Below are 15,052 nucleotides of genomic sequence, written 5' to 3'. Positions count from 1 at the left end.
TGGTAGCCCAAAATTTAGTTCTCCATTGAGGAATGCTTGAAGAGCTGAGACTAGCTCAGGGTCTTTATATAGTTTGGACATGATGGTGGTTCTAACTTTTGAAGACATGAAATCCATCAATTTGGCAATGTTTAACGGCACCTTTTGGCCTTGAGTCCCTTGACGTGGGGAAGATGGGATATCCATTTCTTCAATAGGATCAGGTAGTCCCTCTGTAAACATTCTTTCCATCAAGAAGTGAGTACGCCCACTTTCCAATGACTTTAAGTCACTTTCTTCTTGGATGACACTAGGTATGTCTAAGGGTCTATGGACTTGGTGGGGTTGATGTTGCGTAGGGAACACGGTGTCTGTAATCGGGATCTGGCTAGGTGCTGGTTCTAGATTTCTTTGGGTATCTTCTACCAAACTCATTAATTGCTTGACTCTCTCAAGCTCCTCTGTAGGGTTTGGATAAGTTCCTATCTTCTTCTTGGATCCTTGCCATTGTGGCTCATGAAGATCTTCCTTGTTGGTTTCTATCTTAGTGGTCGTTTTGGTCTCCACGGTTTCCCCTGAATTAGAATCCTCTTCAGCGTCATTCATATATAAGGGGTCGTCACCAGCCCCTATGTTGGTCTTTGAACTGGGGTCTGACTTCGATGCTTTTTGTGATCTCTTCCTTCGTGTTTTCTTCTTTTTCTGAGATTGGTCAATTGATGCCGTGTCTCTTTCCTCAAGAATATAATTTTGTTTTTGGAGCATCGATCGTGTGAGTACGTTTATTGGTACCACATGTGTACTTTGTGATGGCTCCTCGGTAACTTCAATCAAGTTTAATGGCGTGATCTTCGGTGCATTTGGATTATTTGGACATTGGGCAATCAAATGATCTATGCCACATCGATTACACATGAGTATTGGCATTGTAGACATGCTCGCTTGATTGGTTTGCATTAGTGTGGCGTTCTTTTGTAACCTAATAGGACACTCGGCTACACGTTGTGGACCTCCACACTCATAGCATTGAAGAGGTGGTCTCTTAGCAGTGTAATTGATATTTTGGCCTCTTGCCGCAAGAGTAGCTACTTGATATACAGGTTTGACTTGTCCCCAATAGTCCTCCATGTAGTATTGTGGACTTTCTTCAAGCACATCCATCCCATAGGCAACATTAGGATCCATATCTTCCTCACAGCCTTCCAAACAAGAAATAGATGACTCACAACCCACTTGATTCACAGAAGTGATTCTCGGATGTGGTGGTTGCGGTCCTAGCACTGGAGGTGGTAAGGGTGTTGTTTGAAAACATTTTGGGCCCTAGGGACCATGTGTTGTGCTGTTTGTTCAAGAGGTGGAGCCGGCATCAATGCAGGCACTCGAGGTGTGTCTGTCCATGCTAAGGTTGGTCTATTGGCCATCGCGCGCTTAAATACTATGCAATCCTTAGCCTAATGACCACACCTCCCACAGGCATTGCATTTCCCATTGAATTTTACTCTAAAAGTAGGGCATTCACTGGTACTATGCGGTCCATAGCATATTGAGCACCATTGTTGCTCCCTTCTTGGATACATATGATTGTTTTGTGGAGCATGATTGTCTCTATGACTCTTTTGAATAGCCTTGGTCAGATCTGCTAAAGTCATCTCAGATATCTTGGCTCCTTAGCAATAGGCTTTAGGGTCATTGGCTGATGCCCTGATGCTTGCGAGCTAATAGATTTAGGCTCAACAAACACTCTTTCTCCTTGAATCATTAAATTATCTTCCAATTGGATCGCATTGGTGGTGACTGCTTCCCAAGTGGTGATACCTCTAATGACTAGGCCATTGTAGATATCCTCATGTCGTAACCCCCTAATGAATCTATCAAGCAATTGGTTATTGTTGAAGCGCTCATTTGGATTACAACGAGAATTCAAATGCTTCAAGCGACTTATGAAGTCTCTCACCGACTCTCATTCCGCTCCTTGGGCTTTTTGGAGTTGAGAGGCTACACCCCAAAGCACTCCCTCTCGTATGTATTCTTTTAAAAACAGTCTCCTAAGAGTAGGGTAATTCATTTTTTCTTCCACACTCAGGGTTCTATACCAATCCCCAGCCTTTCCACTTAAGGTTAGGCTTAAATCATTGCTCTTATGTAGGTCATGGTGTTCTTCTGGAGAATCGCATATTTGTTCAAACACTTCGATATGCTTTCTCACATCCCCGTCTCCACTAAATTTTTGTGTGAGCTTGGCTATTTGTACTGCCTTACTTCTAGTCTCTCTATCAGGCGTGTTATGCATATTCTCAGCAATAGATCGACCGATAGCTTGAGCAATAGCAGGCACCGTGGGTGGAGGTGCTCCAGAGACTACATGTGGAGTAGGTATTGGCATCGGGCTTGGTGCATAGGAAGCCCTTGGGTTTCACGTTGGGTACGATGTTGTGCCATGTGGTGGTCCAAAGTTCATATGTGTGGCCCTAGGCATATCAGACGTCGGATATGACATGCTAATGCTAGCCGGTATAGTCCCATGGAAATAAGAACTTGGGTGTTGTGGTTGTGGAACATAGGTAGTTGAAACAATGGGAGGATTAGGGACTACATGAGTACAAGGACCCATGGGTGTATACGGTTGGTACACACTTGTAGGTACTATTGCAGGCATTGAGCTACCATGTAGAGGTGCTTTACTAACAAATGAGGTCCATGGCGTGTTTCTTGGCATGCCCATCATTGGGGTAGGCATGGTAGCCGTGGTGTCATCAAGGGAAAGATGAGCTAGACTTGGAAGGGTGAAGCTATCACTTGTGGGCTCAGATTGCACTGAGACCCGTGGAGAAACAACATATGGAGGATCCATCGGACTTACCGAGGGAGTCTCCATTTGCAATAAGGTCGGTTGTTTAGCCTTTCCTGTATCTAAGAATCTCATGAGACCCGTTGAAGGCATGTTGATCCCCTTGTTCTGTCTCTCTAACTCAATGACCCTATGGATGACCTCACAAACTCTTTGTTGTTGATCCTCCACACTAGTAGCGCCCATTGTGGATTGTAGGACATCTAACCAACCCACGTGATAGGTGTGACTTGTGTATAGGTCGGTCAGAGTTTCCGTTTGTAGTTCGTACTCCCAGTTCTCATTTAGGAACACTCCATCTAGGATTGAGATGCTAGGGGTGTCCTTTGAGCTAGATACAATGTTGCTTTCTAGGGGTTGGCCCTTAGCGGTTGCTAAGTCAAGAGCACTCGATTGCTCTCTTAGCAAGGATATTGACATAGGGGCTTTTCGCTTTTAACTCTCTTCGTTGCTCCGCCTTACGTAAGCTCTCGACTTCCTTTTCCCTCGCTGCAAGGATATATCGCTCAACCTCTTGCACTTTGGCAAGGCTTCTACCATCGGGTAATATGACCTCGTAGGGAAATAACTCTGAAGAGTCAGGAGGTGCAGTGAATGAAGTATTCTTGCACACTCTCTAACGGTATAGGCTCTACGCTGGTCACAAATGGAGAATTTACTTCCCCACCCCCCTCATTTACATTATTAGCTCCATGTTCGGAGCGAGTGGCTCTACTAAAGGTTTCCTTCAAGCGGCTAAGCACACTCGGCCCGGACCGCGGGCCCATGGCATGCATGTCTTGGCTTGAGCTATTGGGATTAGGCATTGGGAAACCCTCCATGACGTCGTAGTCAGAGGAAGAGTCACTAGCCGCTATGTTTGGGTCTTGGTTTGTACTACCTTGGGTCCCCGCCGAGGGTCCGAAACCTAAAGTAGGTGGATATTGAGAACTCGCGTAAGTCGAAATTCTCTCTAGTTGCTCCATCTCTAGCACACGACCAGAGCACAAATGCATGTGCCTTTGGCACCCTACAAGCGTCGGCGAATAACCTCGAAGGTTAACCGCTTACCTTGTTTAAGCGTCCGTTTTCACTCGTGTTTTTTATGTTTGATTTTTTTTATTAAAGTGTGTGATAGCTCGAAACGAGCGTATCACTTAGAGGGTCACTGTGTACTTTATAGCACAATTTTCGGGCATCTGAAGTTCCGTTGGTCCTCAAAAAATCGATTTTTAGCTACGTGTGAAGCTAAAATTCGTAATTTTAAAAGGCGAATGAGGCCTAGGCCTGAGCGTGAGCTTGGGCTTGGGTCTGGGCTTGGGTCTGGGAGATATTCCCGATCTCGGTCCTACCTTTAATTTTTTTAAAAAAAAATTTAATTTTTTAAAAAATAAAAATAAAAATAAAGGATAAGGTCGCCGCGGCCTGCGCGAGAGCACACACACACTCTATCTACCTACTTCTAACTAATACACCTACTGTTACACACTAACACACTCTATTAGCTCTCACAGATCTACTTCCTACTTACTGTACACAGAAAACTAACAACCTTAATACACAGAGAATAAACACAATACCTTTGAAAACTCCATTAACAAAAAAAATACACAGTATAACACAAAATCCTTCTTCTCAACACACACACCCTCCTTCCTTACCTTTCCTACAATTGAAATTGCACCACAAAAGAAGCACAGAGTGCCATTCAAGCTTAGTGTATGGCATTCCCCGGCAGCGGCGCCAAAAATGTGCGCGTATGTCGCATGTGTCAATGCAAGGAACTTGCCAATACACTGTGTGCGAGCCACAAATGGCTCCAAGCACACAACAAGCCTAAACTAGTAAGCTCAAAGATGGCGATGGTGTGTCACTCACCGCTCTACGCTTGCTTCATGGAGGATTCCTCGCCGCGAAGAAGAGGGAGACGCCGCTACGCCGCGCTCAACCGCCTCGCCGCGATTGTGCTGCCGCAATGCTCGATTGCACACACACACACTCTCTCTCTCTCTCACGCATACACACACACACACACAAGGAGATGAAGAAGAAGAAGATGGAGATGGAGCAAGAGCACTCTTCAATTGCACAAATGAGAGAATAAGTGAATTTTAGGTTTAGTTGACTTTTAGAGCTCGTCCCATTCACACTTGGGCGCCCATGCTTAGCCAACTAATCCCTTGAATGTTCCAGTTAGAGTGCGCCTCTCATCGGCGATCACTCTTACCCTTTTCCTATTGGACCGACAAGCCCGGTACCTGACTCTACCAAATAAATAACACAACGTCCGTCGTAGGTGATAGGGTGTCCGTGAGCCGTGAGGGTTAACAATTTTGGAGTCTTTTTTAATTTTAAGTGATTTTATTGAGTTTTTATTTTTTTTAAAAAAAAAATTAGTACTGTATAAGACAAAACTCACAACTTAAAGTTCATTTCTTAGTTTGCACATTTTAGAAGATTCTCTCGAGGCCAAACGTATACACACTCATATGTTGCACAACATGGACGACACACAAGAGCACACCACCCCTCACAACCAGGACACCACCGCCACTGACAACACTGAAAATTTGCAACCAGTACCTCATATAGAACCCACCACTTCAAATCCACATCCTCAACCACAAGTGGATAACCCAACACAACAACCAGCTCCAAACACCCAACTGCTCCCCCAACCTTTTGACTATAGAGGATCAAAACACCATGCGGCAGATTTTTGGTGATCTTCAGCCACTACATCATGTGAATTGCAAACCTCTGCTGGATCTCGGACCATTTGCAGCTCTAAACAAACCAACACAAGAAATAGGACCTGGAGCTCAAGCAACGGCAGCATCTGGAGCTCAAGCAACGGCAGTATCTGAAGCTCAAGCAACGGCAACGCCTGAAGCTCAAGCAACCGCTACTACGTTGCAAAAATTCCCCCCGCGGGTCAAACAAAGGGTGATCAAAGTAATACCAGGTGATCCTATTTCAATAGCATGAGATGCCAAGAGGAGGAAGACAATGAGAGAGTTAGAAAAGAAAGAGGCAGCTGATAGAGAAGCACAGAGATTGCATGAAGAACAAAGAAGGAAGAGAGAGCAAGAAGAATGGCAGAGAGCCGAGGCTAAGAGAGCCCACTTAGCTAATTTACAAGAATGAGCAAAGGCAGAGAGGAGAGCGGAAGAGGATAGAGCTCAGGCCGCCCAACAAGCAAAGGCTAGGAGCTCCAGACCTTCAAAAATTCCTCAAAGAGCAAAACAATGAAAAAGAAAAAGGACAAGCTCACACCTGAAGAGCAACAAACCCAAGAAGAGAGGAGGAAAAAGTACAAAAATGACCCTCCTCAATGGGCCAAACAAGCGGCTCCTCCACCACCGCCAACAGTGCAAAAGAAACGGCGATGGAAGCCTGGAAGAGTTGCTCGACGTGAGATCCAAAAATATCAAAAGAGCACCAAGCCAATAATACCAAATGTAGCTTTCTCTTGGGTGGTAAGAGAAATAATGGATGAATATTCAGATTTTGTTACACGTATCCAGCGTGCAACTCTATTGGCCTTACAGGATGCCATCGAGGACATTTTGGTGCAGTTGTTCCAAGATGGCGTATCTTGTATGGTGAATGCTAAGCGAGTTACTCTAAAAAATACAAGCTTTAGCGATTAATCTGAGGAATGAAGGGTGCCTCCATAAGAATTAGTATCCTCATGTAACTGTTGTTTATGAGGTTTGTAATCTTTCCATATAATATGAATGAGTCGATTTTCTACCATTCGGTGTAACTTTAATAGTTAATTGTGTACTTTCTATTGTTGAAGTATTGGAATAAATCAAGTTGTTAGATTTCACCTCCTCGACCATCCAAGCACCCCTGGACATGAGACGCCTACCGGTGAACATTTTTGCAAAACGGAGCCATTTTGGGTGCACACGAATCCGTGGGACCGCCAAAATGCATGATGACTAGCGGTGTCGTACGGCTCTGCTTCCATGACCTGAAAATGAGCAAAGGGTTGCCAATCAGGTTTATTTGAATCGTACATGATTACAGTAATAAGGGCTTGCTAACAAGCCAATTTTAAGCTAAAATTATGCTACACGCGGCTCTAAGGGTCAAAAGATGTCTTGTTAATGCTACCAGTAAGTATGCTTGAAGTGGTCACAGCTGGGATTTTGTTGATCAGAATTGCAGTGCTCTATAGGCCATTCTTTACGGCTCGTCGATGGGAGCTACAGATAGGAAGTTATGTCAGTTTGAAATTGAGTCAGTAGCAGATATGTACCGGATTGGGTAGCTACTGATAAAGGGTCAAGATGATATGAATGCATGTGCCTGCAGTGCTCACTTTGAGGAGTGTGTTGGTCTTTCTAGTTCATCAATCAGGGTTCCAATTGTCAAGATATGGCTAGTATAAGTTTCATCGGGGGCCAGTTCCGTACCACTTTGGTCGCCTAAGTCAGTTCTTTATCTGGGAATTTTTGAGCTTCAGGCAGGTTTTGGGAAATGGAATCATGTTCAGTATCTCATCTCTTATAGTCCATTGATAGCTAGTGCTTCAGACGAATTGTATACATGGTCGGCTAATGGTAGTTCAGATTTATTTATAATAACCATAGGAGCCGTCGGAGCCAAATGCAATGCCTTGGTCAATATATATGCCAGGTATGGTGGCAATCAAAGGCTGTCTCTGCTAGCAAGTGTATTTTCAAGGCCAATGACGGTCTCCACTGCGACAACCCATGGCCGCTTGTTGATGGTCATCAACAGCACAAGAGGACTAGTGCTTAGCCGATATGCATGCCAAATGTGTTGCCTTTATGAAGCTTAAGGGCTGAGAGGCCGCCCATGTTCACAAAGGAGCCAAACAACTGCCCAAAAGCTCAATGGGAAGGGCCTCCCATATTCACCAAAGGCCAAGGGAGATGGCCGCCCGCCCAAGCCAAAAAAGGGCCGCCCACTTAAGTAAAAGGCCGCCCAAGAGGGTTTTGAATAAGGGAAAATGGGAAAGAAGAAAGAAAAAGGAGATGGCAAGAGCAGCCAGCGAGGGTGTAGGGGAGGAAGAAGACACTCCTGAGGAGCAACAAGTGGCTCGGATGACGACGTTGAGGAAACAAAAAACACTCACCAAGCCATGGCGCTTCTATTTGGAGCCACTCGCGTCAACTTTTGCGCAGGTCAAACTTGGCCATGCCACGTCATCAAGGGGCGGGGCGCTTGCCCATTAGCAACATCGCTAATGGGTTGGCTGAAAATAGTATGGGTAATTACCCATGCAACTCTCAAGTCGGCTCGTATAAAAATAATAAGGAGGCTTTTTCTTCATTCTTCTTCTTCTTATCTCCAGAGAAAAAGCCATACGCCTTGATAAGCCCAAAAACTCCTAAGCCGCCATCATAATCCTAAGCTAAAGCTTGTTAGCCATCGTAATCTTAAGCCAAAGCTTGTTAGCCATCATAATCCTAAGCCAGAGCTTGATAGCCATCATAATCCTAAGCTAAGCTCCACAGTCGCCTAATCTCTAATCCTAAACTCCTAAGCCCACTTTAATCGACCCTCTTAAGTGAGCTTTAATACTAAGCTAAGCCTTCTCTAATCCAAAGCTTTCTTCATCCATTATAAACCTAAGCTAAAGACAATAAGCCACCGAATCCTACTGCTAAACAAACTCTCTAATTCTAAGCCGGAAGCCAGGTCTCCAATCCTAAACTCCATAGCCATTCGAATCCAAACTTAAACCTACCATAAGTATTGGAATCCAAAGCCAAAAATCCATAACCCGAGTCATATTTCTAAGCCTTAATTAATCATTTCTCTAGGATTTCTCTCTTTCTCTCTCTCTCTCTCTCTCTCTCTCTCTCTCTCTCTCTCTCTCTCTCTCTCTCTCTCTCTCTCTCTCTCTCTCTCTCTCTCTCTCTCTCTCTCTACCGTGAAGCAGCAAAGGAAGAACGAAGGAGAGGAACTTTGTCAAGATAAGTTCAACAGGCCTATTAAGGAAAAGGGGCAAGTACTGTCATACTGCTATCATCGGGTTGGACATTATCATCATCATTGAAATTTGATTTTCTTAATTAGCACCTAGATTAAGGTAGGTTAAACCATGTAAGGAGCTTGATACTCCACAATTAACATTGAATTTAAGTAGTGGTATTGTTCATTGTCTGTTTTGGGTATTCAAGTTTTGGTGATCCAAGCTGTCTATTTCAAGATTTGTCTACATTGATTGTTTCTGTTGCAACTCTCTTCCTCGCACCTCTCACAGCCAGAGGCCCCGTGCCTTCCCGGCTCACCTTTCAAACACAAATCCCCTGAATTCTTGGTGAACCCGACGTGAAACGAGCTGGGGTAAGAAGTGTTTGTGGAGAAAGATGTCGACACTGCAAGATGCAGCCATGTAGCAAATGATGTAGCTGTTTTCTACATATATGCAACAACAACAGGCTGCCCAATAGCTGTATAACCTGCAAGAGTGGATTTGTAAAGCTCAGCACACAGTTACATAGAAATTGTTACGATTTAAAGGCCGAGATATTAGCAAAGTTTGCAATATCTACGAGCAAGCAATGGCAGATAATGGAATGGATGATCAGAATGCAGTGGAAGGATTTCATTTAATTGTACTTAGGGGCTGAATAAAAGAGATTCAGGTGGTTCAAGGCCCAAATTGGTAGGAACTCAAGAAGGCACTACAGGAGGAATATTTTCTTGAGGATTCACAAAGGGTAACCAGACAAAACTTTATGAAGTGGGTGCAGAAGAAAAACAAAAATTTATCTGCACGAGAATTATTACGGGAGTTTGAAAAGAAATTCGAGCAATTGTCCTCGAAGAGCAACATTCAATGAAGGATCAGAAGGTTGAAATTTTCATTCAGGCTGCTGATCCACGACTTCAGAAGAGTCTAGTGCAGTTGTTGCTGGAGGATTCAATAGGTGAACTGGGCTTAACATCTGATTGGAAGATAGTCACTGAAGCGGTAAATATGATCGTGAAACGACAGATGAGAGTCGATAAGATGATCGTGGCTGATGTCATGGATGTTGTGGAAGAGGAACCTAAGGAGAAAGCAACCTCGACAATACCCAGAGTGGAAGAGCCAATTCTCGATGAATTGGTGAAAGGTATTCAAGAGTTAAATTTGAATTTCAAATCTGTAAAATCTGAAGGGTTAGCTGCAAAGGGGTCTACTTCTGAGCCTACACAACAACCTCCACGCAAAGGCTGGGATCGATGCATGTGGTGCGATAGTGAAGACCACAGGTATGTTAAGGAATGTGATGGGTTTGATGAAGCTTACAAAAGGAATGTGGTTTTCTGGAAGGACAAGAAGATTCACCTCAGGGTAACAGGTGAGATGCTCCGCTTGAACTTTGGTAGGGGTGGCATGAAAAATCTAGTTGAAGACATACAACATAATCGTGCTCTTGTGGAAGCAGCTACATATGGCTGTAGGTTTGCGGAAAGGGTGATGATGATGGTGCAGGTACAAAGGGTCAATTGTGGCCTTATTGCTTTGAAGATAGTAGAAGCAGGAAAGATAACTTATGGGAGGCTACACTGGGTAGGGAATTCAATTCGAGAAACCACAGGGTGGACTGATCCAGTGGATTCCCGCTCAGTGTACGCATTCATTGCTAAATCTCAAGCTAATGAGGCTATGGTGGAAGAAAAGAAAAAAAGAGATGAAGAAGTTCCAGGGACATAAAAAAGAACAACGAGATTCAACAGCAAAAAAGAGGAAGGTCCTACTCCTAAGCCCGCTCTTGAAGTGGTTATGGAGGAGGCACCCTATAAAGCCTAGGGGAGACTAGAGCCTAGAACCCAACCTCCCCCTATATAGGCCAAGCTCCTAGTCCTTTGCCCTAGCTGGATTCCCTTTCCACATTGCCTAGTCCGGCCCTTGGCCCAGTCCAAGACTCCTTGGCCTTGCTTTTCTCCTGACATTACTTCCCCCTTAAGGAAGATTTTTCGTCCTCGAAAACAAAAGTGAGAAACTTCTTCTTAAGAATACTAATGTTTTCCCAGGTGGCACCTTCCTCATGTCGATCTTTCCACTTGATTAAAGCTTGTCGACGTACATGATGACGTGTACGTAAATCATGATAGTCGAGAATTTGTTCAGGTTCATGCGGTAAGGTAGGAGGTTCAACGAAATCAACCAAAATCTGTTGGCCAATGACATTGTCGTCGCCATGTAATCGCTTACGTAAACCGCTTACATGAAACACCATATGAATACTAGAATATGTAGGTAGCGATAGTTTGTAGGCACAATCATCCACTCGCTGGAGTATTTTGAAAGGCCCACAATATCATGGAGATAATTTAGGTGTTGGCCCAGTTTTCAGATTTTCTGAATGCTCTCACACACGTAAAAATACTTCCTCCCCTTCCTCAAAGGTAACTTGTCGACGTTTCTCATCAGCGTACTTTTTATACCGATCCTGCACTTATCGGACGTTCTGACGAGCGAGTTTCAACATATCCATGTGGTCTTGGAGAAAATCCTTAACCTGTTGGAGTTTTTCGGTTGCCAAACCCACCGTAACAGGTGACCTAGGTTGAAAACCATACATGAGCATGAAAGGACTAAATCCAGTCATGACATGCTTAGCACTATTGTAAGCAAACTCAAGAAGAGGTAAATATTCTTCCTAGTCTGACTGTTTCTTGCTAATGTATGCGCGTAGCATATCCTCTAGCACTTGGTTAACTCGTTCAATTTGACCATCCGTTTCTGGATGATTGACTGTACTGAGGTTTAGTTGTGTACCCAATCGTTTAAACACAACCCTCCAAAAATGACTGTTAAACTTGGGATCACGATCACTGACAATGTTACTTGGAAAACCATACAACTTGTATAGGTTGTCCACAAATAACTTGACTAATTTTGGAGTCTTAATCGTTGATTTGGTTGGAATAAACTTACGTAGTTTAGTCAACCGGTCTACGACCACCCATACCGAGTCATGACCTCGCACAGTGGTTGGTAAACCCACAATAAAATCCATAGAGATACTTTCCCATTTACCATTGGGAATCTCCAAAGGACGTAAGAGTCCTCCTGCTTTCAGGCGCTCTGCTTTGTTAACCTGACATTTTTGGCAATGCAAGACATAATCTTGAACAAACCCATGTAAACCTGGCTAGTAAAACTTTCGTGTACAAGAGCATAAGTCTTTCTAATGCCCGGGTGCCCTGCACTTGGACTATCATGACATTCATAAAGAATTTGGCGTCGAATGTCTGTGTCCATCGGTACACAAACTCTCCCCTTATGGAGTAGATACCCATTGTTGATGGTAAAATGCTTCCATCGTTGTAGTTCATCACTCGACAGAGGAGAACTGTGTGTGGAGGTTAACGCTACACTACCATCATTGGAGTGAGAAGGATCCCTCATTTGTACACGGCTCCACAAAGTTCTGTGAACAAGAGAGAATTGATCTCCGGCATACGACTAAGAGCGTCAGCCACCACATTATATCGTCCTTTACGATACCGGAGTGTGGCGTCATATTCCTAGAGAATCTCAGCCCATCTGGCTTTCCGACCCTTCAAATCGGTTTGTTGTGTAAACCATCTGATGCTTTCATGGTCAAACAGAATCTCAAACTGAGCACCATACAAATAATGTCGCCATGTTTTCAAGGTAGACACTATTGCATAGAGTTCGCGTTCATAAGCAGAGTAGTTCTGCTGTGCTGCATCAAGCTTCTTGCTTTAAAATGCAATTGGCCGCCCGTCTTGTAACAGGACTGCTCCAATAGCATGGTCACCGGCATCCATTTCCAAAACGAATGGTTTCAAAGGATCTACAATAGCTAGTATTGGAGCTGTAGCTAATGCATCCTTGATCGTATCAAAACTATATTGTTGAGCGGGTCCCCACTGAAAAGCTTTGCCTTTGGCTTTCAATTGGTCCATCATGGGAAGAGCAATATTAGCGTAGTTTTTAACGAACCTTCGACAAAAACCTACAAATCCTTAAAAAATCTATAACTCTCCAGATTTTTAGGAGAAGGCCACTGCCGAATTGTATCCACTTTGGATTAATCCATATGTAGCCCAGTAGGTAGCTGAAATAACATGCCCAAGATAGTGAATTTCTTCCTTCAAAAAATCACACTTAGATTCTTTGGCATATAATTGATTTGTTTGTAACAATTTGAACACCTGCCTCAGATGTTGTAAGTGTTCTTCTTCAAAAGCACTGTATACTAGAATGTCATCGAGAAAAACGATGACAAAATTGCGCAAGTACGGTCTCAAGACACTATCCATAAGTTTCATGAATGTTGTGGGTGCATTGGTTAACCCAAAAGGCATAACCAAAAACTCGTAGTGCCCACACCTTGTTCGGAATGCAGTTTTGGGTATATTAGCAAGTCGAATACGTACTTGCTGATAACTTGACCGCAAGTCTATTTTTGTAAAAATACGAGCATGAGTGAGCTTGTCAAACAACTCATCCACACGTGGCAATGGGTACTTGTTCTTAACAATAACCGCATTTAAGCCACGGTAGTCTACGCACATGCGCATACTGCCGTCTTTTTTCTTCACTAATAGGATAGGAGAAGCCCATGGTGAAGAACTGGGTTGAATAAACCCTCTGCTAAGATAGTCAGCAAGCCACCTCAGCAGCTTCAGAGTAACTCATGCGGTAGGGTGGTTTACTGACAGGTTTATTGCCTTCAACCACATTGATGCTATGTTGCATCAATCGTGTCGGCGGTAATCCTAGTGGAAAATCATTAGGAAAAACATCATGAAATTCCTTTAATAAAATTTTTAAATCACTAGCAACCTTTGCTTGTTGGGAAGTAGCCATTGGTGGAAGACATGAGAGAGAAGCATGCGGCGTTGACGAATGTTCAACAAATTCAATGTTAGAGAGAAAATGAGACAATGAGTAACACAATAAAACTTGATCTATTTCATTATCAGAAACGAGCTACATAAGCTCAACTGTACATATTAGTGGTGAAGAAGGTACATCCTTCTCTCCTAACAACAACACATGTGCACCATGGGATTCAAACATCAAGCTATTGTGCCCATAGCTACGCTTCAATGATGGTCTTAGGCTATGCAACCTTTCCCTACCAAGGACCACGTCTGCCCTCTCCATGTTCATAACCTGAAAATCCAAGGATGTGGAGTAGCAACTCGGACTTGAGTATCCCAGATTTTGGCATCATATCCATTCATCATTGCTACCTTGTAGAGGTGGGTACTCGGAGTTTGAGGCAATTTGAGTTTTTTCACCAATCCATAGTTGATGAAATTGTGAGTAGCACCATCATCTACCAAGATGCGCACCTTATGCCCTTGCAGAGATCCGTGCATACGTACTAATTTATGTGGTCCGAAGGTCTGCTGCCACATGGAAACTGTGAGACAACATTCATGCACCACCTCGGTGTGTGTTACTTCCATTGTAGAGAATCGTGAGGAAGACTCAAAAGGCAACAGTTGCACCATGTGCACTGCTTTCTCCTTGCCATGAGCAGCAAATTTCCCCTTGGGACAATCCTTTTTGCCATGACTGCTTCCCAAGCATTGAAAACACAATTTCTCTTTTTTAGCCTTATCAAAATCCTCAGGAGAGAGAGGACCTCTGAACCCTTGGGTTTTTTAGCTGCTTCAGAATTGGCTACTATAAATTTCCGTTTATTGTGCCCATATTGTGTGCGTGTATTACCATGTGTATTAGCAAGCACATGATTATGATGTGATTTCTTTTCATCTGGATCATCATGAATGTGTGCTTTCACTATGGCTTCCTCAAGTGTTTTAGGGTCTTGAGTCTTGACGTGCTTCTTAAGCTCTGGCGTCAGATTGTGGATAAACCCACGTACTTGCTAAAAGGTGTCTAGTCCTTCCAACTTGAGGATAACATCCCAATAGTGAGATATATATTGAAGTAATGATGGGTATTGGTGCATGGAACACGTGTCCCAAGCCGTCCAATTCCAATCTGCCTCATTTGTAGGAAAAAATTCTTTGCAAAACATAGCCTCAAAGGTTGTCCAACTATGTGGTATGATATTCTTCTCCTTGAGAGACATCCACCACTTGTAGGCCTTGCCTTCCAGAGTTAAGCTTGTTTGCAGTGCTCTGACTGCGTCCGGAGTACACCGCAAGGCGTGAATTCCATCCCACTTGTTGATAAAGATATTCACTGCATCCTTATTGCGATCTCGATCTTCTCCTTTAAAAGTCGCTGGTTTGGTGTTTTTCAACAACTCATCC

Source organism: Adiantum capillus-veneris, chromosome 20, assembly GCF_014529385.1.
Source record: "Adiantum capillus-veneris isolate H3 chromosome 20, ASM1452938v2, whole genome shotgun sequence".
Classification (NCBI taxonomy): Eukaryota; Viridiplantae; Streptophyta; class Polypodiopsida; order Polypodiales; family Pteridaceae; genus Adiantum; species Adiantum capillus-veneris.
This window is presented reverse-complemented; position numbering follows the sequence as displayed.